Raw genomic sequence first — 25,006 nt, 5'->3', positions numbered from 1 at the left:
GCTTGGTGGTATGGGGAAAACCCCACAAATTGGAACTGGACCCACAGCTCTGTCTTGGATTATCCCTAGATGGGACTAGGCATTCCCATCAGGGCACCTTTGTTCTCTGTTCCTGCTACACGGGAAAATCATCTCTGCTTATTTAAATTATACGAACTTTTGAAAGCCCAGCTCAAATGCCCTCTCCTCTATAACTCTCTTCTTAACAACTTTATGAGGGTTATGGGCATTACTATTTTTATGGGACAGGACACTGAGGCTGGGAGGGATGACCAAATCCCATTAGGATCCCATGGCCAGTGATCCTCAGTGCTGAAGTCCTAGCTCTGGGCTGCAGAACGCCCACCTCCCTGCCTGTAACCCCCACAGTGCCAGAGCAGGGCTCACTCCTGGTCTCAGCACTGGATCGCTCATTTGCAGAGTGATTATAAGCCTAACTGTTCTAGAACGTTTTCCACTTATAGGGCTGCAAGCAGACTCAAACACCAGCAGCCCTATGGAATGGTTATTGCTTTTGCGCCTCTGAACAGGCATTTTCCAGGCGCCAGAGCTGAAGGGAGTCCTGTACCCATCTCAGCCATGGCAGTAAAAAGGGCAGAGCAGGAAACAGTCACAGTGGAAAATCTTACGTCTTTACTCCATAAAATATCCAGGACATTTTTGGGTTGCAGCAAATCGCGGTGCCTGCTTTTCTCTTTTATCTCTTATACTGTTGGCAGAAAATTTCCTTCAAATGGCCACTAAAATGTTGAGCCCCATGGTGGTTAATTTTCCTGGTTTATTATAGTCATGTTCAGAAAATGAGAGAATGAAACATTCAAGAAATGTTACATTTTTGGCAGAGTAAAAAGCTCTTAGGCTTTTTTTTGGGGGGGGGTACAAAATAGCAGAAATCCATGTTTTAAACTCAGTTTTAAATGCAGGAGACTTAGAAACAACCACCTCTGGTTATTTCATTTGGAACAATGAAGTCTGTGTGGTTTTTAAGGGGCAAAACGCAGGTGAAATGACAGATGCTCATTTGTGTGGGTAGGATTCCATTCTGCGATCATAAAATGTCGAAGGCAGCCAGCTACCTCTTGACATTATTAAGGGCTCAGGATTTTACCAATGGCAAACACAACTGGCACTGGGCAATTCTGCCTGTGATTAAAACACAAAAATACAGAGCTACATATGATTATTTCCGTGCTCACTCTGAGTGGGGCTTTATCTTTGAATTCTGTGGTTAAGACTCATCGTATAGAAACCACACGTCTAGTACGTTAGTGCCCCTGATGGATTACCTGTCTATCTGAATTAATTTAATATTTTATTGCAATGCTTTGATGGCATATATTGGTTATTTCCAAAGCTTTTAAGCATCTAAATTGGCCAGCTGCTGTATTAAACTAAGACACAAGGTTCATTTCTCCCCTAAGACTCTCTTTTTTTTTTCCTTTCTAAAAGCTACTTGTTATTGCCCAGAATTACAGCAGCTATCTAGGGAGTTAAATTTATTTTCTTCTATAATACCCAGCATACATATATGTAGTTAGAAGTGGAAATATCTGGGCGCTGGGTGGCTCAGTTGGTTAAGCATCTGTCTTTGGCTCAGGTTGTGATCTTGGGGCCCTGTGCTGGGCTCCCTGCTTAGCGGGGAGTCTGCTGCTCCCTCTCCCTCTGCCCCATCCCTGTTCATGCTCTTTCTCTCTCTCTCAAATAAATAAATAAATAAAACCTTAAAAAAAAAAAAGAAGTGGAAATATTTAACTGAATTCGGTGATGGTCCTGTTTAACCTACAGCTTAAACAAAACAGATACTCAATTTCAAATATGAAACATACAGCAAACCTTGTCACCTTGCCCTTTTAAAAAATGTGTTGAGGACCTATACTAAGCATACTTACTAGTTAAGAGAGAGAAAAAAACACCTCACCATATAGTTACCATAGTAAATATTTAAAATATTTTGAGGTGATGGGAATGAAGGAGTGTGGAATCACCGTATTCTACACCTGATGCTAATATCACACCGTGTGTTAACTGGAATTTCAATAAAAACTTACATATTTTGAAGAAAGCAGCTTCAAGAGAGTCCCCCAATAGTGATATCATCCTCAAATGACTAAAATATTTTGTTTTTGTGGAAGCAATACACTTCTATGATAATTTGAGAGAACTGACCCCATAAAAGGATTGCTGAATGGGAAACAGATGAATTCTAGATGCCTCTTTAAATTATTAATCCACTAGCCAAACTCCTTCTGAAGTTTTAACTGCCGTATTTCAGGCTTCGAGAAAATATAGTTTGTAAACATTAAATCAGTTCTCTTTTACAAGCTTCAGTTACAATCACTGAACTACCTCTTACACTGAACTACCTCTTACACTTTTTAAATATGTTTGGGGTGGGGAGGCTCAACCTCAGCCTCTTCCCCTAAACACACAGCTATTAAAGGTCTAATCTGGAGACCGGCATAAACTGAGGTTCTCTAGGCTTGCTGGGTTTTCTCTATAGGATCGAAACTGTGGTGCTATGATTATTTTTTCTTCTATTTTCTGATTCTTCTGGTTCCTGCTGGAAAAATAGGTATCTATCTGTAGCCTCTCCCCAAAACAGAAATTTCCATTCAACTTTGTCTATCAGGGGATTCTCATATGACCCATTCTTATCTCTTTTTTTAAGTAAAGAAGAAATCATAATATAAATGTTTCTCTACGGTGACCTGTCCATTTGTTTTCACAATTCATATCTTTTTAATAAATATTTGCTTCTGCATCTGAAAGAACTGAAGGGTTACAACTCTGTGCGATGCCCCCCCCCCCCCCCCCCCCCCGCCACTCCCAGCAACCACCACAGCTGCACTGGGAGTATCTATAAAAGGGATGCAATTTTCCCCCAACCAAGAAGCTCCGCTATGAATCCGCTGTCACCATTCTAGGCATTTTGCCCACACCAGGCCTATGAGATCAGATTTAATTTGCCAATCACAGTGCTGTGCATGTCTGATTCATGGCTCAGCACATAACTGCCACGCTGGTTCATTACACTGAACGTTGCCACGGACTCTGAAACTCCCTATGGCTTGCATTCCTCATCCATAAAACTGGAGGAGGTTGGATGGATGGTCTGAGCAGTTCCTCCACTTTGAATCCCGTTAGCTGTGCTCTTGTATGTAGGTGTCCCCCCCCCCACCCCAGAGCTAGGGAACCAGAATCTGCAGGCCACCATGGCCCCCAGGGGATCCTCAAGCATGTTACAGACGAACCACTGCCACAAGCTGTGCAAAGGCATCACTGCACCATGGTGTCGGTCATCACCTCCATGACAGACACAACAGGGCTCAACACAAGGTGTTTTGAAAGATGAGCATGGCCCACGAGTCATACCGCCAGAGGAAACCTGACTCCCAAACACCGTTAAGTCATGTTCCCAGAACCCAGCCCACTCTGCGGCCTTGAAGCTCTCATGCACGACAACGCTTCGGAATCAGAAAGCCACAGGAAAGAAAAGCCTGGTTATGAATTTCCTTTTTTGCCAGAACATTTGTCAGGCAGGAAATGACACGGGAGCCAGAGCAGGGAAGTGTTCAGGAAACAGGTCAGTGTTGTTCAGACTATCTGCGAAAAAGAACATGCACTTAAAAGTGTAAAGGGCACCAGAAGACACACTTCAGCGCCGTGCTCCCCCCTACTGAAGACCAGCCCTAGCGGGTGACGATTTTACTTCTAAGCATGGACTTACCTATAGTTCAGTGGAGCAGAAGCTGTTTATTTTTATGGTTCTTTTTGGTGGGGGGAAGAGAAAGAGGGAAGGGGAGAGGGGCAGAGAGAGAATATATATATTTTTAAGATCGATTTATTTATTCTAGAGGGGGAGAGGGAGAGCGAGCACAAGCAGGGGGAGGGGCAGAGGGAGAGAGAGAGAATCCTCTAGCAGACTCCCTGCTGAGGGTGACTTGGGGCTCGATCCCAGGACACTGAAATCATGACCTGAGCTGAAATCAAAGGTCAGATGCTCAGGCTGTATTACATAGCTGTCATCATCAGGACAGTACGGTACTGGCAAAAAACAGACACATATGTCAACAGGACAGAACAGAGATCCCAGAAATGGACCCTTAACTCGATGGTCTACTAATCTTTGACAAAGCAGGAAAGAATATCCAATGGAAAAAAGTCTCTTCAACAAATAGTGCTGGGAAAATTGGACAGCCACATGCAGAAGAATGAATCTGGACCACTTTCTTACACCATATACAAAAATAAACTCAAAATGGAAGAAAGACCTAAATGTGAGACAGGAATCCATCAAAATGCTAGAGGAGAACACAGGCAGCAATCTCTTTGACCTCAGCCCCAGCAACTTCTGGCTAGACATGTCTACAGAGGCAAGAGAAATAAAAGCAAAAATGAACCATTGGGACTTCATCAAGATAAAAAGCTTCTGCACAGCAAAGGAAACAGTCAACAAAACTAAAAGGCAACTTATGGAATGGGAGAAGATATTTGCAAATGACTTGTCAGATAAAGGGCTAGTATCTAAAATCCATAAAGAACTTACCAAACTCAACACCCCAAAATAAAAAAATCCAGTCAAGAAATGAGCAGAAGACATGAACAGACATTTCTCCAAAGAAGACATCCAAATGGCAAAACCACAATGAGATACCACCACCTCATACCACTAAGAATGGCTAAAATTAACAAGTCAGGAAACATCAGATGTTGGAGAGGATGCAGAGGAAGGGGATCCCTCTTACACTGTTAGTGGGAGTGCAAACTGGTGCAGCCACTCTGGAAGACAGTATGGAGGCTCCTCAAAAAGTTGAAAATAGAGCTACCCTTTGACCCAGCAATTGCACTACTATGTATTTATCCAAAGGATACAAACACAGTGATTCGAAGGGGCACATGCACCCCAATGTTTATAGCAGCAAAGTCCACAATAGCCAAACTATGGGAAGAGCCCAGATGTCCCCAGATGTCCATTGACAGATGAAGGGATAAAGAAGAAGTGGTATGTGTGTATATATATATATATATTATGGAATACTACTCGGCCATCAAAAAATGGAGCAGAAACTGTTTAAAATGCTGATTTGGGGGGAGAAGCGATGTGGTCTTCAAGTGATTACTGCACATGGTTGGATGTCTTGATCTGTGTGTGACTCATGGGACAGCCATACTGTGGCAGAACTGTGTCATGCTATGACATCTTGAAAGCATGAGATCAACCATACAAAGATACCTTCCACTTCTGTGGCCTTTTCAAATCCATTGGCTCATTTGTTACCCACAACAAAATCTTTATCGTGGGATTCCTACTCCACTGACAGTTGAGCAAACTGTGACATCCCTCTTGAGAAATACAGTTATCAAGTGGCAGAACTGAGATCCAAACCCAAGTATGCTGATTCCTAGTCAAACATTTTCATTATTCCATAAAAAATTCTATTTTGTGGCTGACATGGCTATTTGATTAATGACTATATTATAGAAATATATACACATCTAACATCATGAGCATCCTGTTTCTCATAATTTTTGATAGATTTGGAAAACTGATGAATTCAGTGGTTATCTTTTTTTTTTTTTTCATAAGAAGGAACCAAGGTAAGAGACTTTCGCCATGGGCCAATGTCACAGAGCTTCTAGACAGTGGAGAAGCAGGGCTGAAAAGCCAGGTGGTTCACAGCTGCACAACCATGCACTGCTCCCTACTCTAACTGAGGGAAGCCTTATGTGTCACCTCCATTTTGACAGCCCACCCTCAAAGCAGTTCCCCCTCTGGACACCCATCTCCTGATTCTTTAGATTTCCCTTTCTCCGGAAGATTGGCATAGATACGATAGCTATGTGAATGGTCATTAGGTTTCACCAATTCTGCGTCAAACTGGATAATGTAGATGCCTTTGGGTTTTGAGCTATGTAAATGGTTGACCAGCAGACTGACTCTGCATACTTAGCCTAAATATCCCCTCTCATCGACAGTGTAGGGACTAGAATACTGCAGCGGCCAAGAGAGCCGTGGAGGATGCTGCCACGTTTCCAACTTGGGAAAAAAATTACAGACATATTATCATCAAGTAATGCTGTTCCATAAACCCAGTTTTTATTTTGACCTCCAGAAACCTGGGTCAGTCCTCTCACTTTTAGCCACACTATCAATCTTGAGAATCTCTCACAGTCTCTAAATCCAGACCTCACTTCTGAATTTGGGTTTATTTTTCTTTAGTAGATTCTTGGGCATAGATTTTATTTTATTTTATTTTATTATTATTATTTTTAAAGATTTTACTTATTTATTTGACAGAGAGAGACACAGCCAATGAGAGAGGGAACACAAGCAGGGGGAGTGGGAGAGGAAGCAGCAGGCTCCCAGCGGAGCAGGGAGCCTGATGCGGGGCTCGATCCCAGGAACCTGGGATCACGCCCTGGGCCAAAGGTGACGATTAATGACTGAGCCACCCAGGCGCCCTAGATTCTTGGGCATAGATTTTAAATGAAGCATGCTTTGTCCACTCATGGCAACACACTCTCCCTGAGGACGCACAAACATGGCTAGACATCACTTGTGAGAATATTCCCTATCCCAAGAGACACTTCCTGAAGGATTGCTTGTCCAGCTTAAGAAGACTTTGGCCATTAAGGAAGTCCCTTTTCACCGAAGACAAATTTGCTTTTGACTTTCAAACAACAGAGATCAAACAACTTAGATTTACCAATGGCATTGGTCAGAAATCGAGATAAGTCAGTCTGGCTCCCTGGCATCTAAAAACAGATTAAAGCATTTCTTCTTCATGCTTACTTGTAGTTTTTGTGCCAAAGTTGTGATCCTCTTTCCAACTACCTTAGGAATCTTGGTCCTGCCTGGGTAAAGGTTGGCAGTCTAAGCAATCCCAAGGGGAAATATCTTCTGAAGTGTCCACCACAAACCAAGTTTACATATTACAGAGAGAACCTCTGCAAGCATGCTGTGTTGAGGTTGTAACTTGCACATGCAAGTAAGTGTCTTTGTTTTGAGGAAACACACAGTGAAGAATTTAGGTATAAAGGGCCAATATGTCTGCAAGTCACTCTCAAAAAAAGAAGTTTTATGCAATATTTTCAGAACTCTCCTTTAAGTCTGGAATTCTATTAAAATAAGAAGTTCGGCATGGTGGCACTAACCCTGTGGTATCAGTTTTAACCTGCTATCTGTCTGGAAGTTTTCCTCTGGTCGATAAATAGAGGAACAATGCATAGCAGACCATTAACGTAAGCAGATACAACTACACGTCCTCTGCGAAGTAAAATAAAAACGAATGAACATTTTGATGACTCCTCTCCCTTACACATAAATCAATGATCTCACGTGATTTTTCAGGCGAGGAAACACTTGTCTCTTCACATTCGAGAGGAAAAACTGACTCTCCTGGGCTAGTTGAGAGATGTGTACTTTTACTGTTAAACTTAAGGAGTTTCAAAGTAATTATGATTATGAGGCATTTTCTCTTCAAACCGATCTTTAAAAGAGCCTAGAGGCACCCGGGTGGCTCAGTCAGTTAAACGTCTGCCTTTGGCTCAAGTCATGATCCCAGGGTCCCAGGATCCAGCCCCGCATTGGGCTCCCTGCTCAGTGGGGAGTCTGCTTCTCCCTCTCCCTCTGCCCCTCCCCCACTCGTGCTTTTTTTCCTCCTCTCTTGCTTTCTCTTAAATAAATAAATAAAAAAAATCCTAAATAAATAAATAAAAGGACCCTAACGCCTCTAGTATAAGCGAGGACTTCACCTTGCTTCCTCTTTTATATAAAAATATGACATTTGGTAGTAATTACAAGAATAACACATATTTGGTGCAAAAAAACTGCAGAAAACAAAAGAAATAACAATACTTCACTCACGATCCCACCACCATGATAGCCAAGGGTCATGTTTTCTTTTTTAAATAGTTTTGTTCTTTACAAGATTACTTCAAATCTTCAATCACCACTTTATTATCTGATTTTTATGACTGTGGTCATCGAGAAAGCATTGTGTGAGGGTGCTGGAGGGGGCCGGGCGGCCTCCGGAATTGCATCGATCAGGTCTGAGGGCACAGACGTGGAGTCACGGGGATGAATTTCCCTCCAGTTTCATTCCCCAGTATGTAGTTTGCAATTTTTCTGGTAGGCTCTTCTGCATAGCTGGGGCAGGTTTTTGTTTTCCCTTCTAACTAAGTTCTCGGATCTAGAGCTAATCAGAAAAATGAAATAAAACCTGAGGCTTGCTCTAACCTGAGGTTAGCATCACATTTCGTTTTTTAAAAACTGCTAATGCCTTTAGTGAGGACAAGGAAGCAAAACAAGAAAGGTTATTTTTTGAAAAAGCTACTGAAATGACAGTTTTACGGCTCTTGCATTTTTATAAAGGCCAAGTCACTCTGGCAATTGCACACAATCCGAGCTCATAGTTGCCTGGAGCCTTTGCTGCTGGTGTTGGGGTGTTCTGGGCATCCACCCATAACATCCCTTTCTTTCCACCTGAGCTCAGAGACAAGTAAGAGGGAACAGTAGAGATGAACACATCGCCTTTACTTCCGATGAGGCCAGGCCCTTACAAACCCACACGATGCTTTCTTTGGGGAGTGCGTCATGTACAGGGTACATGGCTTGTCACTCTGTACTCTCAGCGGCACACAAGAGAGGGGGTCTGAGGGATGCGCCTACGACCGTGTCCTGCCCAACCTGCACCATGTAAGCGGAGATCCTGTCTGATCAGCACACTCCCCCAGACTTGTGAGGGAAGCCTTTCTTGCCTGGGTAAGAGACATCCTGGGGCCGGACCAAGGGAATGGGACATAGTGCCCCCCTCAAGAGCTAGCAGTCATTCTCTGCTGTAGGCCGGAGAAAGTGCATCCTGACTCACTCACACCTGGTAAATACCTCCTTGATGGAATTCTGTATTTACAAGGCTGTAAATACAAGGAGCTCATGGTAGAAAGTACGACTTTCAACATTCATAAGTCGTTAATTTCACTCAAAGAGCCTAAAGATTTATGCTGACAATTAAAAGGGATTAATAGGCAAGTGTGGATAAGATCAGTGCACACACACACATACACACACACACACACACATCTCATGATGAGGGAGGAAGAGATCTTGTTCCTGCAGACAGCACATCACGTTTGTAGACATGATAGCTTATTTGAAATATATGTTTATGCGGATCAAAAAAAGCCCACATCAGTCTCGTATGTTCTTCTGCACACTGACCTACTTATGTTTTCTTTAACACAAAACTCGCTCTGTACCAAACATTTCTAGAACAGCCATGGTCCTTCCTCTTCTGATGAGCTGAGGCGAACGCTCGCTCAACAATGCAGGCCTGGAGATGGAAATGCTTGGCATCTGGGACTTGGGAGACAGATGGAAAGCGTCTGTCTTAGGGAAGCATTAATAGTGCAGAAGTGTGGAGAAGCTGAAAGAACTGACTTGAAGGAAAATAATCTGAAGCCAAGAAAAAGAAAAGCATTTTGTCATTAATGAATGAGCTGGTTCATTTATCTACCTGTTAGCGATCCTACCCTCTTCCAGGCCAGCGCAGGAAATAACTAAGGCAGTTCCTTTTTACTCAGAGCTCATGGCCTAGAGGAAAGGTGGGCACACAAGTAATTCCCTGCAAGTGCTACAGGAAGGGGGACGGACAGAGTGAGAAAGAGACGAGCGTGGATTTTCCAGCTGGAGACCGTGAGCGATGCTGCTCCGGAAGAGACTGCTGTCCTGGGAGATTCAAGTGCACGTACCGAGGGACAGAGAGCAGGCCGCCGAGAGACTGGGGCTGTTCTGGCACAAGGGAAGTATGAAGGAAGCAGCTTCGATAGAAGCCAGGGGCTTTGGTTTGTGGAACAAAGAGAGGAGAGGAACACGCTGACCAGGTGTATATAATTCACAGAATCCAGAATGTGGGCATTCTATAGACTCTGCGGATACCTGCAGTTCATTTACAGGTAAACTGTAAAGAAAAGAAAGGCATGGGGGGGACACCTGGGGATTATAAGACACTTGAGAGACATGTCAACATTAAAAACTGGGGCAGGCTGTACACTGGAATGATAAAACCAGAAAGACATTTAAGGAAGTGATACGAGGAAGAACGGTGCTCTTTTGATGTGAGTGGGGGTGGGGGAGGTTGTGACTGGGATGGGGCAGAGGAGCTACTGGGAGGCTGTTCATGATTTTTTTTTTTTAAAGATTTCATTTATTTATGTGACAGAGAGACAGCCAGCGAGAGAGGGAACACAAGCAGGGGGAGTGGGAGAGGAAGAAGCAGGCTCCCAGCGGAGGAGCCCGATGTGGGACTCGATCCCGGAACACCGGGATCACGCCCTGAGCTGAAGGCAGATGCCTAACGACTGCGCTACCCAGGCGCCCCTGATGATTTTTTAAAAAATTTTTTTATTTACTTATTTGAGAGAGGGGGACAGAACGAAGGTGGGAGGGGCAGAAGGAGAGAGAGAGAAGCAGACTCCTTGCTGAGCAGGGAGCCTGATGCGGGACTTGATCCCAGGACCCAGGGATCATGACCTGAGCCGAAGGCTGACGCTTAACTGACTGAGCCACCCAGGTGCCCCCAGTATTTTTATACTAGACTGGAGCTGTGTCTATCAGAAGAGCAAAATGGGGGAAAGACACGTTCTCCTCAGACATGTTTGCAGTATTCCAACATATGGGGGAGATGTCCCACAGCCACTTGAAATATGAGCTTCAAGAGCGCATGTCCCTGCTGAAACAGCCCAAAGGGAAGCATTGAGGGGAAAATGGGAGTTTTCCAGATTCTAGCAGAATTTTGCAGGTGCTTTGGGGAAAAAGCCCATACTAGATTCCCCCAAAGGCATTTATCGTATATTGAATTCTGTCGTATGATACAGTGCCACCCACAATGAAATGCCACGTCCCAGCTAAAAACCCTTTACAGTGTCAAACCGCAGTGCTTGACAATACCATCAGGTAGGTAGCTATTGTTACAAGGAGCAACCTATTTCTTATCCGAATAGAGGGTTATGGGTCTTTTTTCCCCATCACCTCCGTATCAACATCCTTGAGATGTTAAAAAAAAAAAAAAAATCAAACTTATTTTTTTTTTCTGCAAAGAACAAAGAGAAAATTGTGTAGGAGACGGAACATAAAGTAGATCCAACCTTTTTGCTAATTTAACTTTGGATGTGCTCTCCTTTTAGACAATGATGAAGTGAGATGAGAGTGGTGTCACTGAGGCCAGCTCTGCTTTCAAGTTACCCAGTGAGCCGTGAATCCTGGTGCCAGAAGGTATATTCTATTGAGCATGTTGGAAAATAACCCAGATGGCCACTTTCCCACCAAGAATGGATAACCCTTCTCACTGCCTGAGACAAGTGCCCTCCACGATGCACAGCTCACAGCCTCACATGGGAAACCTTGCCCATTATTTCCTTCTTAAATGGTTTCTCATCTCCACACTTCCTAGACCCAGCACTAGACCTCAGCCAAGGCCTGAATGCTTTTCCTGTTGAAAATTTACATGAAATTCCAGTAATTTCCTTTCTTCAAAAAAATGGCTTAAAAATACTATTTTCAGGGCATCTGGGTAGCTCAGTTGGGTAAACAACTGATTTCGACTCAGGTCATGATCTCAGGGTTCTGAGACTGCACCCCACGTCAGGCTCCGTGCTGGGTGGGGAGCCTGTTTAAGATTCTCCCTCTCCCTCTGTCCCTCTCCCCCAACCTCTCCCTCTCAGCATAAAAATGTTATTTTCATCTCAGCATAGTTAAACCTTTCCTGCCCCCTCCACGGTGCTCTGAGAAAATCTCAACTCAGAAGAAAAAAGAACAAAAACAAAAAAACAGACTTCACCTCAAATTATGACACATTTTATGAAAACTTATCAGTTTGGTCTGAGATTTCTATTCTTTACGTAATCAGATTTAAAAATGTAACTACCTTTGTCTGAATACGTAATATTAAAAACACGGTCATCTTCAAAAATATGTAATTCATTCACTTTAAAATTTAGAGCCCTCTATATTAATTCCCATAGTGCTCCAACAGCTTTTCCTTTTTTTTTAGTGTGACGTAAGCAATTTTTATTTGAATATATTTTAAGCTTCAACAACAAATTAAAAAATGATTCACATTATGGTGCATTTATACATGTCTTTTCATCTTCCAAGTGCAGTAAACATTAATTAACCCTGGCTAATTAAAACAACCACGGTTTACAAATTTACCCATTAATCAGCCTCAAGCAAATGCAAAGCATTTAAAGCCTTTCATAATTTGAACCAATTAAATATGGATATTATTATTTTTTTTTAAATGAAGAGGTCATAAATTCAAGACACGCAGCCCTTTGACTTAAATTTGATAGTGTTTTAGAAAGAAACGTGGACAGTTTTTTGGATTCATAAAAATCAAGGGAAAGAAAAAATAAAACTGCTTGGTATGGGCTGAATGATGTTTTCCTAAAAGGCATCTTGACGCCCTCTTCCCCAGTACCTATGAAAGCGACCTGATATGGGAAGACGGTCTTTGCAGATACGCTCAGGTAAAGACGAGGTCAAACTGGAATAAGACAGGCTCGCGAGACCTACTGGAGTTCAGGTGAGCTCCTGGTCATTTCAGAGAAGACACACAGAGACAGAGACAAAGGGGAGAACACTATGTGAAGGTGAAGGCAGAGACTGGAGGAGTATCTATGAGCCAAAAAATGTCCAGGATTGTCAGCGGCACCAGAAGCAAGCAAAAGAGATTCTACCCTAGAGCCTTCAGAGAGCACAGAACCCTGTGGACACCTTGATTTCGACTTGTGGCCTCCAGAACGATGAGACAATACATTCCTGTTGTTTTACCATTCAGCTTGTAGTAGTTAGCTATGGCAGCCTTAGGAATGAATATTAACCATATGCAAATATGATAACCATTTCTGGCTATAATAATCACATTGGAATAGAATGTGGTTTCTTCCTGAGCCCAGGCTGGGATAGGTAGACTGGGGAGAAGAAGAAAGAGCTCCATCATTTAGTAGTCTAATCTAATTAGTGCAGAGACGTTTCCCCCTGAAGAGCAGCATGTGTTTCAGTGGTGACCTAGCGGCTCCTTTCTTTCAGCAACTCTCTTTTTGCATCTACAGAGGATACCAACCACTTCCCTTTCTTGACCATCCATGGCTGCATGCCTTACCCAGATAAGGCCGAAGGAATTTTGGATACCAGTGTCAACTCCTAAGCTCAGCGAGGAAGTAGAAGGGCTTCAGTTTCTAACACCCTGTAAACACAAAGGTTATGCCATATCTTCTCTAAGAAGCCAGAAGCTGAGCTGTCCTGGCAGCGTAACATGTGGCAAATGCCTGGCAGGTTTCACGTTTTACTAACTCTAGGCTGACGAAAACGCCACCATCTCCAAGGCCAGAACAGAGTCTGCCACCATACCGACGTTCGGCAACTCAATCGAGAGAAGCTGGGACAGCTGGAGTCCATGTCTAGTGCTGGGCTTACCAGTTTCAAATTTAAAATTCACATTTGACCAGGCGATCCTGAAAAAAGATTCTGTAGCCTAGAAGCTTTTCCTTAATCTTGTATGATATATAGATGAGTGGGATAGAATATTTTATAACGTAGTGTGTTTAATAGCAACTTCTAGGTTCTCTATGACTCTTTGGGTCAAGATAGGAGGAAAATATGGCTTCCAATACCCAGTATGGACTCTATCATGCTACATACTTTGTTATACTATCTGGTCTGTCCTTCCACTTTCACACGGGGAATGCTTGGCTTGAGTCACTCAGAGGCCAACTTAAGAGTGTATGGATGAATTAGTGAAAAACAAATGTTAAAACCCCACCAAATCTTTCCATGTGAAGTGCATGCTTTTTCCATCTCAAAGAGGTCTTGTATTTGAAGTTCATAAAGGCAGAGTGGAGGCTGCCAAAGAAAACCTGGTGCCAATGATTTAGGGTACAGAAGCAGGAAAAATATCTTCCATGGTCTCCCCTGAGTTTCTTAAGACAAGACACCCCTGTGTACCAAGAAGAGGAGGACTGAGGAATGCTGAAGGGGGAGGGATATATTGGCTTTATCCAAAAGCACAGTTCAGTTAAATGTTACCGACTGACCCATGCTTTTCCCCCTCAAATCATACGTTGAAGCTTTAACCCCCAATGTGACTGTATCTAAGACTGGGCCTTTAAGAAGGTAATTAAGGTTAAATGATATCATAAGGGTGGGGCCCTGTTCTAATAGGACTGGTGTCCTTTAGAAGAGGCAGAGACGCCAGAGATCTCTCTCACTCTGTGGGAGAAAAGGCCATGTAGGGACAGAGGAAGAAGGCAGTTGTCCGCAAGCCAAGGAGAGAGACTTCAGGAGACCCTAAACTAGTCAAGACCTGATCTTGGATTTCCAGTTTCCAGAACTGTGAAAAAACCCCATTTCTGCTGTTTAAGCCACCTGGTCTGTGGAGCTTTTTTATGGAGGCCTGAACTCACTACGATATTCACCTCATCACAGCCAGATAAAAGAAAAAGCAAAGGTCAAAACAGCTTTCTCTAAGGCATTTTTGTTTCTTTCCTTTTCTTTTTGTGTTTTTTTTAAAGAAAGATGATAGCCAAAGATGAGAGAAGTGGTATAAATTACCAAGGAGTCCCCAGGGGACTTTCTTGTACTATACCTTTCATAGAGATGACAAGGAAGTGATTTATTTCAGAGATGACTCAGTTCAGGGTTTGAAAGTACACTTGACCTTTGGGGCTTTTCAATTTTCTTTATTTTTTATGGCCATTTACCAAGAAAGTTCTCAAATGCTCCGCTCCGCTACCTTTCTTCACTGCAGGTGGACAGAAAGGGCCAAATGACAATTTCCCTATGTGTCTGGGATATTTCCAGGTGTGTGGTCTCTTCTCTTTGGGGGAAATGAAGAGCTGGTATGTGATTTCTACACCCAGTCACCACATAAAATACTTTAAGAAGCAAAGGAATATAATTCGCTTTCCTGTGTAACCTGCAAAATGTGTACGCCACCGCTTAACAGAGTGAGTCGCCTCTCAGGTTTGGCACCTGGAGGTGGTTCTCAGCACGCCTTTTCTTGGTAATTTTTTTGTCAATTCCCTGAGAAAGACACACTAAGCTCTCTGACAATCTGAGCTAACATTAAGCTCTCTGACAATACTCCAAGATTAAGCTTTTACTGTTTGTCATCTCCAATGCTGACAACTCCAAGCGTATTTTGTCAATTTTCCCTTTCACTCCTTATTAAAATAATATCACTTTGAATTTGAAGAAAGCCTAAATGGGTAATTTCTTTAAGTAAAATGTCACTATCAATACTAGCAAATGAATTTACAGAGGGAAGAAAAGGTTCTGGTAGAGAGTAGATTCACAATTTCTGGCAGAAGCATAAAAAGAAGTAAAGGGGGGGAAACGTTATGAAGGATGACATTTTCTGACTGAAGCCTGCTCTATGCTTGTATTATTTATTCCTTTTAGATATAGGTAATCAACATTAACAAGCAGTTTACGCCAATCCTTTTTCATAGCTAATAAGAAGTCTTAGCGTGGATAAGTAAAACCACCAGCCCTGTCACACCTAAACAAATTCTCAATGCATCTGAACTCCGAGGTTAGTAATGCCTCACTTTCACATTTTTACAGTCACGGCATTAGAAATCCACGTGGCCTATTGCCCAGGATATATTAATCTTCAACAACAACAACAACGGCTGTTCTTCCATGGTCAAGACCAACACAAACTGTAATCTAAGGCTGTAAGAATCCTTACATTTTTGCTATTTCATGTAAGCAAGACTTCTGAATATTTAAGAATCACCTGGGGGAAGTAAGCAAAAGCAGCTTTCTGTAGGTCAGAGGTGGGGCCCAGGAATGTGTATTTTTCACAAGAATTCCTATATTATTGAGCTTTGATTGGCCCCAAGAACACATTAAGAACCTATGACTTTCAGAATAACAGTTTCCAGGGAAAGTGTGTTGGATGAACTTTCAGATGCCCTTCAAAGGCTTACAGCAACCAGACTGAGGACATCAGCAAATGCCAGAGAGTCTTTTCTGTTTAATGGCTGATGGCACCGAGCTGCAGGTATCATGTAAAACAGAAGCTCAAGCTATGAGCCACGGGTCAACCAGCTCGTCGCACTAGCCTGCTCGGCTAGCGGGCTGTTCCCATGCCAGCAAGCTCCAGCCCAGACGGACAAGGCCTCAGAAAACCAGCACACTCACACCCAATCTCCCACAGAGGGCTCCCAATTCTGTTCTAACGGGACTATTTTTTTAAAAAGCATATTTGTTCACACCCAAGTACATGAAGACCTGCTTTGATTTCCGAAGGGCTCTGGCAAGACACATTGAACCCCTTGGGCCTTGGCTGTTTTTACAGAACATTCACAGATGCTAATATTGATCAAGCCACTAAATCACCCCAAATCCTTAGTCTGAAAATTGAGAGGCTTGATTCCACTTTTCCGTTCCTTTGAAGAGGGACAGACAGCAGTGCGGATGCAGGTCCACACCATCAAAGAGATCGAGAAAGCAAGGTCTCTCTCATATCGTCATACAACATCTGCGTTCCATATGGACTCCATGATAATCAACAGAGAGGCTGTTCAGGAGCCCCCACGCCTGTTTTTGATAACCGCGTGTTAGTATATTCACGGACAGTCTTGCCTTCGTTTCTCTTATATCTAAAGGAAATTTAGGTATTCTTAAAACAGCTTCCTTTTTCTCTTTCCCTCATGATGGCTGGCACTGCCAACAGGAGTTTGGAAACGGTTCAGTTTGATTCTTAGCAGAAAACTGAGGGGCTGTTCCTGCCACTGTTACTATCCTCAAAACAAATTTTGGTTGGTTTGCTCCAAGTGTTTGTTCTCAGTATTAAAAAAAAGCTAAGAACTCATTTTGACTGACATCAACTACCCCAATAAATAGAAAGAGAGGATAGCAATAGTGTATGAGAAAGTATTTCCTTCCTTTTTACCAGAATGAGAGAGAAACTAAGAGCTCCAGGGTGACCACAGAATTTATATAAAATCCTGGGAGAAGAAAACAGAGATGAACTAACACGTTTACTGATTATTTAGACTGGTGGCTTCGACCATTTCCACCTAAGTTTCTTGGAATGTTACAATTCCAGCCAACATCACATACTGCAATTTCCTTATAACTTTAGGGACCCTGAACCCCCAAATGGGAGAAATATAATGAGTTGGCTGGTAAGGGGATCCTGAGTCTTGTAGGTCATTTGTCCTTTCTTTATAGTTATTTTAAAGGTAGTAATGCTGATCAAAAAAATATCAACAGAGGCGCCTGGGTGGCTCAGCTGGTTGGGTGTTCGACTCTTGGTTTTGGGTCAGGTCATGATCTCAGGGTCGTGAGATCAAGCCCCGCATTGGGCTACATGCTCAGCACAGAGTCTGCTCGAGATTCTCTCTCTCCCTCTCTCTCTGCCCCTCCCCCTGCTCATGTTCACTCTCTGAATGAATGAATGAATAAATAAAATCTTAAAAAAATATATCAACAGTACTGAGGGGTGTCAAAGTTATAAGGAGTAGTGCCTCTCTCCACACATGTACCAATCAGTGTATGTATCCGTAGGCATCTGGTGCTAAATTAGAAAAGATCCCGTATTTTATGAGGTAGAGTCAAATAGTTCCATAGGTGATACCCATACATTGAGCTGTAGCTTACGAAAGTGCCTTTTCACTTACTCTTGTCATGTCAGTAGTAGGACAAACTTTTTTAAATTAGTAATTTGATGGTTTAAAAAAATTATGTTTTGCTTTGTACTAGTTAAGCATGCACAGTCGTGCCTCATCGATGACCGCTCAGCGATTCTGTGTCTGTTCCTGTGAATTGGAGCTGTTGTATTCTATGAATTAGTCAGGTAGAAGAATTCACTTAGGTTTGCACCTAAACACTTTTTGTGGCATCTAGTTTTTATCATGTGGATTTAGAACAGAACTGTGTAGGTAATAGGACTGGCTCACTAAGGTGCTCATGGAGGATAGATCGTCACTGTTTATTCACTGCTCACTAAGTGAAATACACTCTCAACCAGTAGTAGTTCTTAAAGTTTAGCATGCATCAGAGTCACCTGGACAGCTTGCTGAAAGACAGATCGCTGATCCCACCCTGGTGTTGCTGGTTCAGGAGGTCAGGGGTGGGACCAGAGAATGTGCATTTCTAACAAGTTCGCAGGGGATCCTGATGTGGCTGACCCAAGGATGTTCTAACCGAAGAATTCCTTGAAGACGGGCATTTGTAGTTACTGATATTTAAAAATCTCCTTCAGGAGACACAAATGCATGAGATTTGATTCATACCCTCAAAGAGCTTATACTTAGGATGTGGCTATTAGTTGATATGTACCCATTAAAGCAATAGTAGACACACGTGCTCACGGAGCAGATGCTTTGTGTTAATCAAAGACTTAAAAAGGGAGAGGACATGAGAGCTGGGGTTTTGAAAGAGGAACAGGATCTCAAAAGGCCAAGATTGGGCGTGGGTGCTGCGGATGGATGGAACAGGGCCTATAAATGCATCTGGGACTGTAGGTAGAATATCAGCTTTACTGGAACGTCAGGCTCCTGTGGGACAAAAGGAGTTAGTATCTGCTATAGCTGTCCGTCGTTATTTTGGGGGACCAAATGAGTCTTTAAGAAAAGAGAGCCAAAAGTAAATCAGTCATCAAAAGAAGAAAATCAAGTACAGAAGATAAACGTACAAAAAAGACCCATAAAACCTTTCTCCTCTTCTATTCCTTTTTCTAAACACATTTAAGTGGCAACCCATGAACTGTGCTCTGTGCTCGCATGGTCGTGAACATGAGCCCGCCCTGGCTTGGGAGGCAGGCTCATGATGCATACGATCTGAAGGGCTTCAGCTGCTGGCATTCACAGAGCTAAAACCTTTCTGTCGGAGCCCTCACAAACGATTAAGCCCTGGCTAAGGATTATTACCTTGTGCTTTCAGAGAAATCTGGGCTCGTCCTGCACAGAAGAAATCTAACGGCAATTATATACGAGAAGGCATGGCAGCTGTCATTTTTCATATGTTCGTATATGATTTCTAAGCAAACAGAGAGTACAAACGTGACAAAAAAATCCTGCAAAATGAAGAATGCAGCTGATTTTTATGTCCTTTATAAACGCCTCAACACTGACTTAAGTATTCGAGGGTGTTGCGTCTTCGAGCTTCAGAAGCATCTTTACTGAGTCGTATCTGCTAAAAGGGGGCCATTTTCAAAGAAAAGTTGTGGAAGAGACGCCTGCGTGGCTCAGTTGCTTAACCGTCTGCCTTCGGCTCTGGTCATGATCCCAGGGTCCTGGGATCCAGCCCCGCATGGGGCTCCCTGCTCAGCTGGGAGCCTGCTTCTCCCTCTCCCCCTGCTGCTCCCCCTGCTTGTGAGCTCTCTATCAAATAAATAAAATCTTTTAAAAATTTTTTTAAAAAGTTGTAGAAGCTGACCAAATAGATTCCTGAACCCAGTTTTGTTCAGTTTGGCCTCAGCAGGGAGGCTTACTGACCAGATGTATGATGCGGCCCATCCCAGTTACTCTGAGCCTATGAAACGATGTAGTTGAGCCAGCTGAAAACTAAGGTTCCCTTCTCTAATAATCTTCAGTGAGCGATGGTGCCAGTAAGGAATGGCTGTCAGATGTTACTACCTAATAGCAAGAGACACGGCAATCAACATCCCTCAGCTTAACAAGTGCAGCCTCCTTCCTTTCCAACTCGATTTCCCCCAAGTCTCCACAGGCGGATTCTAAGTAGGAAAGATTGCCCCACACCTGCAATATATCTGAGCATAGAATCTGGAATATGGTAGGTGTTTAATAAGTACTCATTAAGATCCAACATCCTGGATTAATGGTTGGATCTCCTTGCTAGTCACGATAGCAAATGATATGCATATGTCCTTTTCTTTTATTGTGGTAAAATATACGTAAACATAAACCTTGGGGCGCCTGGGTAGCGGAGTTGTTAAGCGTCTGCCTTCGGCTCAGGGAGTGATCCTGGAGTTCTGGGATCAAGCCCCACATTGGGCTCCTCCGCTGGGAGCCTGCTTCTTCCTCTCCCACTCCCCTGCTGTGTTCCCTCTCTCGCTGGCTGTCTGTCACATAAATAAATAAAATCTTCAAAAAAAAAACCCAAAACATAAACCTTACTATTTTAACCATCACCACCACCATCTTTTTCTAGAACTTTTTTTCTATCTTCCCAAACTGAAACTGCACCATTAAACCTGAACTCCCCATTCCCTCCTTCCCTCAGGACCTGACAACTATTCTTCTACTTTCGGTCTCTGAGAATTTATTATTCTAGATGCATCTAGTCATTCTCTAGATATAAGTGAAATAAAAAAAATAGGGGATGCTTCATAAATTTGCATTTCATACTGGCATAGGAGCCATTTAATCTTTTCTGTATTGTTCCAATTTTAGGAGACGTGCTGAAGTGAGCACCACAGATTTACCTCTGAAACCTTCTAGTACTGCTTATAAATTCTTAAGCGGTGACTGAGAATTAAGATGTTTGCTAGCGATATCTCAGTGGCAATGATAATGGTAGTTTCCTTTTTATTTGATAAAATCTGTTTGATAATAGAGAACTATAACAATTTAAAAATTGTTAACTATTAACTATAACAACAAAGTTTCATATGTGAAAATTTTAGAAAACCGCTTACTGGCATGACTCGAAACTTACAAACAGCAAGAAGCCTGTGTTATTTGGTCATAGTCTTTAGGTAAAGAAAACAGTTTTAATGCAATACAGAAAGGTCACATTATGAATGATTAATGCTTTCACATCCAGCTACATACATAATACTTTTCTTACGGTGCATGTCATATCCAAAAGAGCATGTTTGGCAACTTCCCTTTCTATCAAATATACTGACTACCACTTGAAAGTAAACCCATTTTAATTCTTTCAAGTCTTAGTATCAACAAGATGAAGGTAGGCTTTTGGCAGAAGAGTGACTAATTCAAAATTCTGAACAGCAATCTTTCTTTCAATCTCCCCCCACCCCTGCCCCAAACCCAGAATGTGAAATTTGGTTTGCTTCTAGAGTTTCCTAAATAAAAACACTATGAAATGCTAATAAGTATAATTGTATTATATAAGATATGTTCCCTCCTGCACTCCAGCCCTCCACTGCTCATCCCCAGGAAGTTCCTTCCTAACTTGGCAAGCCTTCAGAAGCAACTTGCTAGAGCCTCAGAGCCACCATGTCACCATTACGGCCTCGGAAAGAGAAGAGATGAAGAGTTTGCCAAGGCCAAGCTGGCTCAGGCTATTGCTTCTGAGAGCCAAGAAACTTGCAGCTGCCCCTTCTTCCTTCTCTAAGATAACAATATCTATGGTCTCTGTGAGTCTTAGGACTGGGTTTACCAAGTTCAATGTGAAAGACGAAGCTGAACACATGATTTTTCTATCTGCTCTCAGGAGAGGGGCAGGCTCATCTAAGTGCCACCCAAACCAAGAGCAAAGACAGGGGCGTGCACAAGACATTACGAGGGGTCACCGTTTACTGTTTCAAAGACACAGGAAGATTTAACTCATGTTTTAATGAGCATACGTAAGTGAATAATTACAAAAAATCAAACACATTAAATAGGCTATTTTATACCCACTGTCTTAGGTTAATACATCTGTGAACAGTAGCTGAAATTAAGTAACGCCCCTGGCTTTGGCCCTTTGACCATCTGTTCCTGACTCGAAGTCCAAAAGACTCTCCCTGAATAGTGTTTTGATTCATAGCCAGTCAACATTCCTTCATACAACTGTCTCATAATTTGAAACAGGTTAGTGGATTGATCTCTTGTTGTTGATCAGGTATGTACCCTACTGCCTACGACTTACTTTCTCAAGCAGCCCATTGTATGTATGACAGGAGAACAGTTCACAAAAAGTAATGGGACTCACTAGGGGAATACACTGCAAAATCTGTTTGAGTTTAACAGCAAGAGGCAAATTAACATTCCTTCCATACTCTCACACGCAAACACATTCATCTCATTGCCAGTTAGTCTTTGTGGAAATATATTTCAAAATTAATCTCAATTTCAATGCATTTCTATATTCAGCATGGCAGATCTACTACATTTTCCCCCCTCCTCTTTTAAAATATGAACCTTGAAGGCAGCTGCTTGTGAAAGGCAAAATAACCAGCTCCTCTTCCAGGCTAAAAATCACTAGTTGTTCCCAAGACTCTACCAAAAAAAAAAAATAAAATAAAAATAAAAAAAAATCAGGACACATCTGCTGTAGGGTGCTACGCCAGGAAGTAGTCTAGCAGCCACTGCTGTGGTCAGACTTCACTCCTCAATCATTTTTAGTTACTAAAGATTTCTTTTTGGATTTTGATTCAAATTACAGGGCCATACATAAGAGCTGGTGGGTTAAGAAATAAACTTGAGACCCGTACTGGATCAGGATAGGAATAGGCAGAGCTTGGTGGGGGAGATACCGCGTTAAGCTTCCCCTACTTGGGTGAAGTGTCCACACACACAAGTAAGAGAAACGGCATGAGAACAGACAAAAACTACTGATCTTAGTCATCACGATTTAAGGAAAAGCAAGATTTGGAGTAAAAGGTGACAGTTTGCGAAATCAATTTTCCTTCTACTTCTATAAACAGTGACCCTTCTAAATGGGGTCAAAGTGGAATCATTTCATAGTAGGTATCTGTTCAAGTAGCTAGAGTGTTAAGACTTCATTACAGGAATTACAATAGCAGTACTACCCAAATTCATCTACAGATCTAGGCAATCCCTTTAAAATTCCAGTGATCTTTTTTACAGAGATGGGGGGAGGGAAAGACCCTAAAATTCATATGGAAAGGCAAGGGACCCCAAATATCAAAATAATCTTAAAAAAGAACAAAGGTGGAAGATTCACGTTTCTCAATTTCAAAACTTACTACATAGTTACTAATCAAAACAATGTCATACTGTAATAAGATAGACATATAGATCCAAGGAATGCAACTGAGTCAAGAAATAAAACCACGTATCTTGGGTCAACTTATTTTTGCCAAGACCATTCAAGGCAGAAAGAATGTAGTCTTTTTCAACAAATGGTGCTGGGTCACTGGGTATCCAAATGTAAAAGAATGAAACTGGACCCTTACCTCACACCACTAGTAAAAATTAACTCAAAATGAAAACAAAAATAACTTAAAATGAATCAAAGATTTATTTGCAAGAACTAAATTGTATAAAACTCTTAGAAGGAAGCATAGGTATAAATCTTCTGATCTTGGATGTGACAATGATGCTTAAACATAGTAATGCACAAGCAGTTACAACAAAAAAATCACTGAACTGGACTTCATCAAAGTTTAAAAATTTTGTGTGTTCAAAGGATATCAAGAAAATGAAAAGACAACCCACAGAAAGAGAAAATATTTTCAAATCATATATTTGAGAAGTCGAGTATCCGGACTATGATAAAGAACTCTTACCACTCAATAATAAAAAGAACAAACAACCCAATTAAAAAACATGCAGAAGATCTGGATACTTATTTAGACTGAAAAACTAATCTATAGGGAGACCCTGCAATGGCACGAAATGAACAATGTGGTTGATATTTGAGTCATCTAATGACGGCCAGTGTACACCTGTATCACAACAAACAAGATCAATGTGCCACACTGAATTATACAATTTAACGTCAGAACAGTGGAGGTTATGCTTATTTATTTAAATAAAACCTTTTGACATTCATTCTTCCTAGAAAGTATATATATATTTTTAAAAAAGGCTCCACGCCCAGTGTGGAGCTCAACGTGGGCCTGAACTCACAACCCTGAGATCAAGACCTGAGCTGAGATCGAGAGTCAGATGCTTAACTGACCGAGCCACCCAGGGTCACGGAGAAAGTATATTCTTTTTAATATTGCTATAGGATTGATTTTCCTTTAAAATTATGGGTTAGAAATAAAGAAGAGAAAATATCTACTTGCCAGAAGGGAAAATTATAAAAAATTATTCAGGATAACCACTGCCATTTTCTTGAATAATTTATGTATCAATAATTTACATATGATAAATTATATATATCAACTTCTTTTTTTTTTTTTTAAAGATTTTATTTATTTATTCGACAGAGATAGAGACAGCCAGCGAGAGAGGGAACACAAGCAGGGGGAGTGGGAGAGGAAGAAGCAGGCTCATAGCGGAGGAGTCTGATGTGGGGCTCGATCCCATAACGCCGGGATCACGCCCTGAGCCGAAGGCAGACGCTTAACCGCTGTGCCACCCAGGCGCCCCTATATATATCAACTTCTAAAGGACTTTATCAAGGATAGCCACAGATCATCTGGGATGATACATACATTGTAGTTTTAGATTCAATAATTAAACCCCTAAGAAAGAAAAAGACAGCTTATATATCACATCCAAAAAAAGTAGAGAGAGCGAGATACACAAAAATCTAGCCACTATGGACAAGTTCAATACTTCAGGGCTGTAACCTCCTAAGATTGTTTGCAGACCAGTTGGGTGTGAGGTATGAATTCACTGGTGTTGACAGGTCTATATTTTGCTGGTTAGAGACATACCAACATGGCAATCAAAGCATCAGAAAATTAGGGTGCTATTGTCAAGTATACTTTCCCATTTTGAAGATTAAATTGTTTATATGCAGGTTCACTTGACGATGTATTTTCATTTTCTCATTTATAAAATAAGTGGTTCTATGCAAAAAAATTCTAAATAGCCAAAGCCATCTTGAGAAAGAAGAACAAAGCTGGAGGCCTCATGCTCCCTGATTTCAAACTAGATTATAAAGCTCTATTGGAGCTTGTATTGGCATAAAAATAGACACAGAGATCAATGGAGCAGAACAGAGCCCAGAAATAAACCCACATACATATGGTCAATTAATTTATGACAAAAGAGTCAAAAATATTGAAGGACAGTCTCTTCAACAAATGGTGCTGGGGAAACTGAACAGCCACATGCAAGGGAATGAAACTGGACCCCTATCTTATACCACATATAAAAAAGAATT

General features: G+C 41.9%; 1 protein-coding gene and 1 non-coding gene across 5 annotated transcripts in view; both read right to left on the bottom strand.

Moving 5' to 3' along the window:
- The window catches only part of LOC103673071 (amyloid beta precursor protein), a 256,172-nt gene that overhangs the window by 29,932 nt on the left and 201,234 nt on the right, over positions 1 to 25,006 (bottom strand). The window lies entirely within an intron of this gene.
- On the bottom strand, positions 20,346 to 20,448 carry LOC121100596. Its single transcript, XR_005832343.1, has one exon. It is a non-coding gene; the product is annotated as a U6 spliceosomal RNA (small nuclear RNA).

The sequence above is a fragment of the Ursus maritimus genome, unplaced genomic scaffold, assembly GCF_017311325.1.
Source record: "Ursus maritimus isolate PB19 unplaced genomic scaffold, ASM1731132v1 scaffold_4, whole genome shotgun sequence".
Lineage (NCBI taxonomy): Eukaryota > Metazoa > Chordata > Mammalia > Carnivora > Ursidae > Ursus > Ursus maritimus.
Note: the sequence above shows the minus strand (reverse complement) of the source record. Positions and strands in the feature narration are given on the sequence as shown.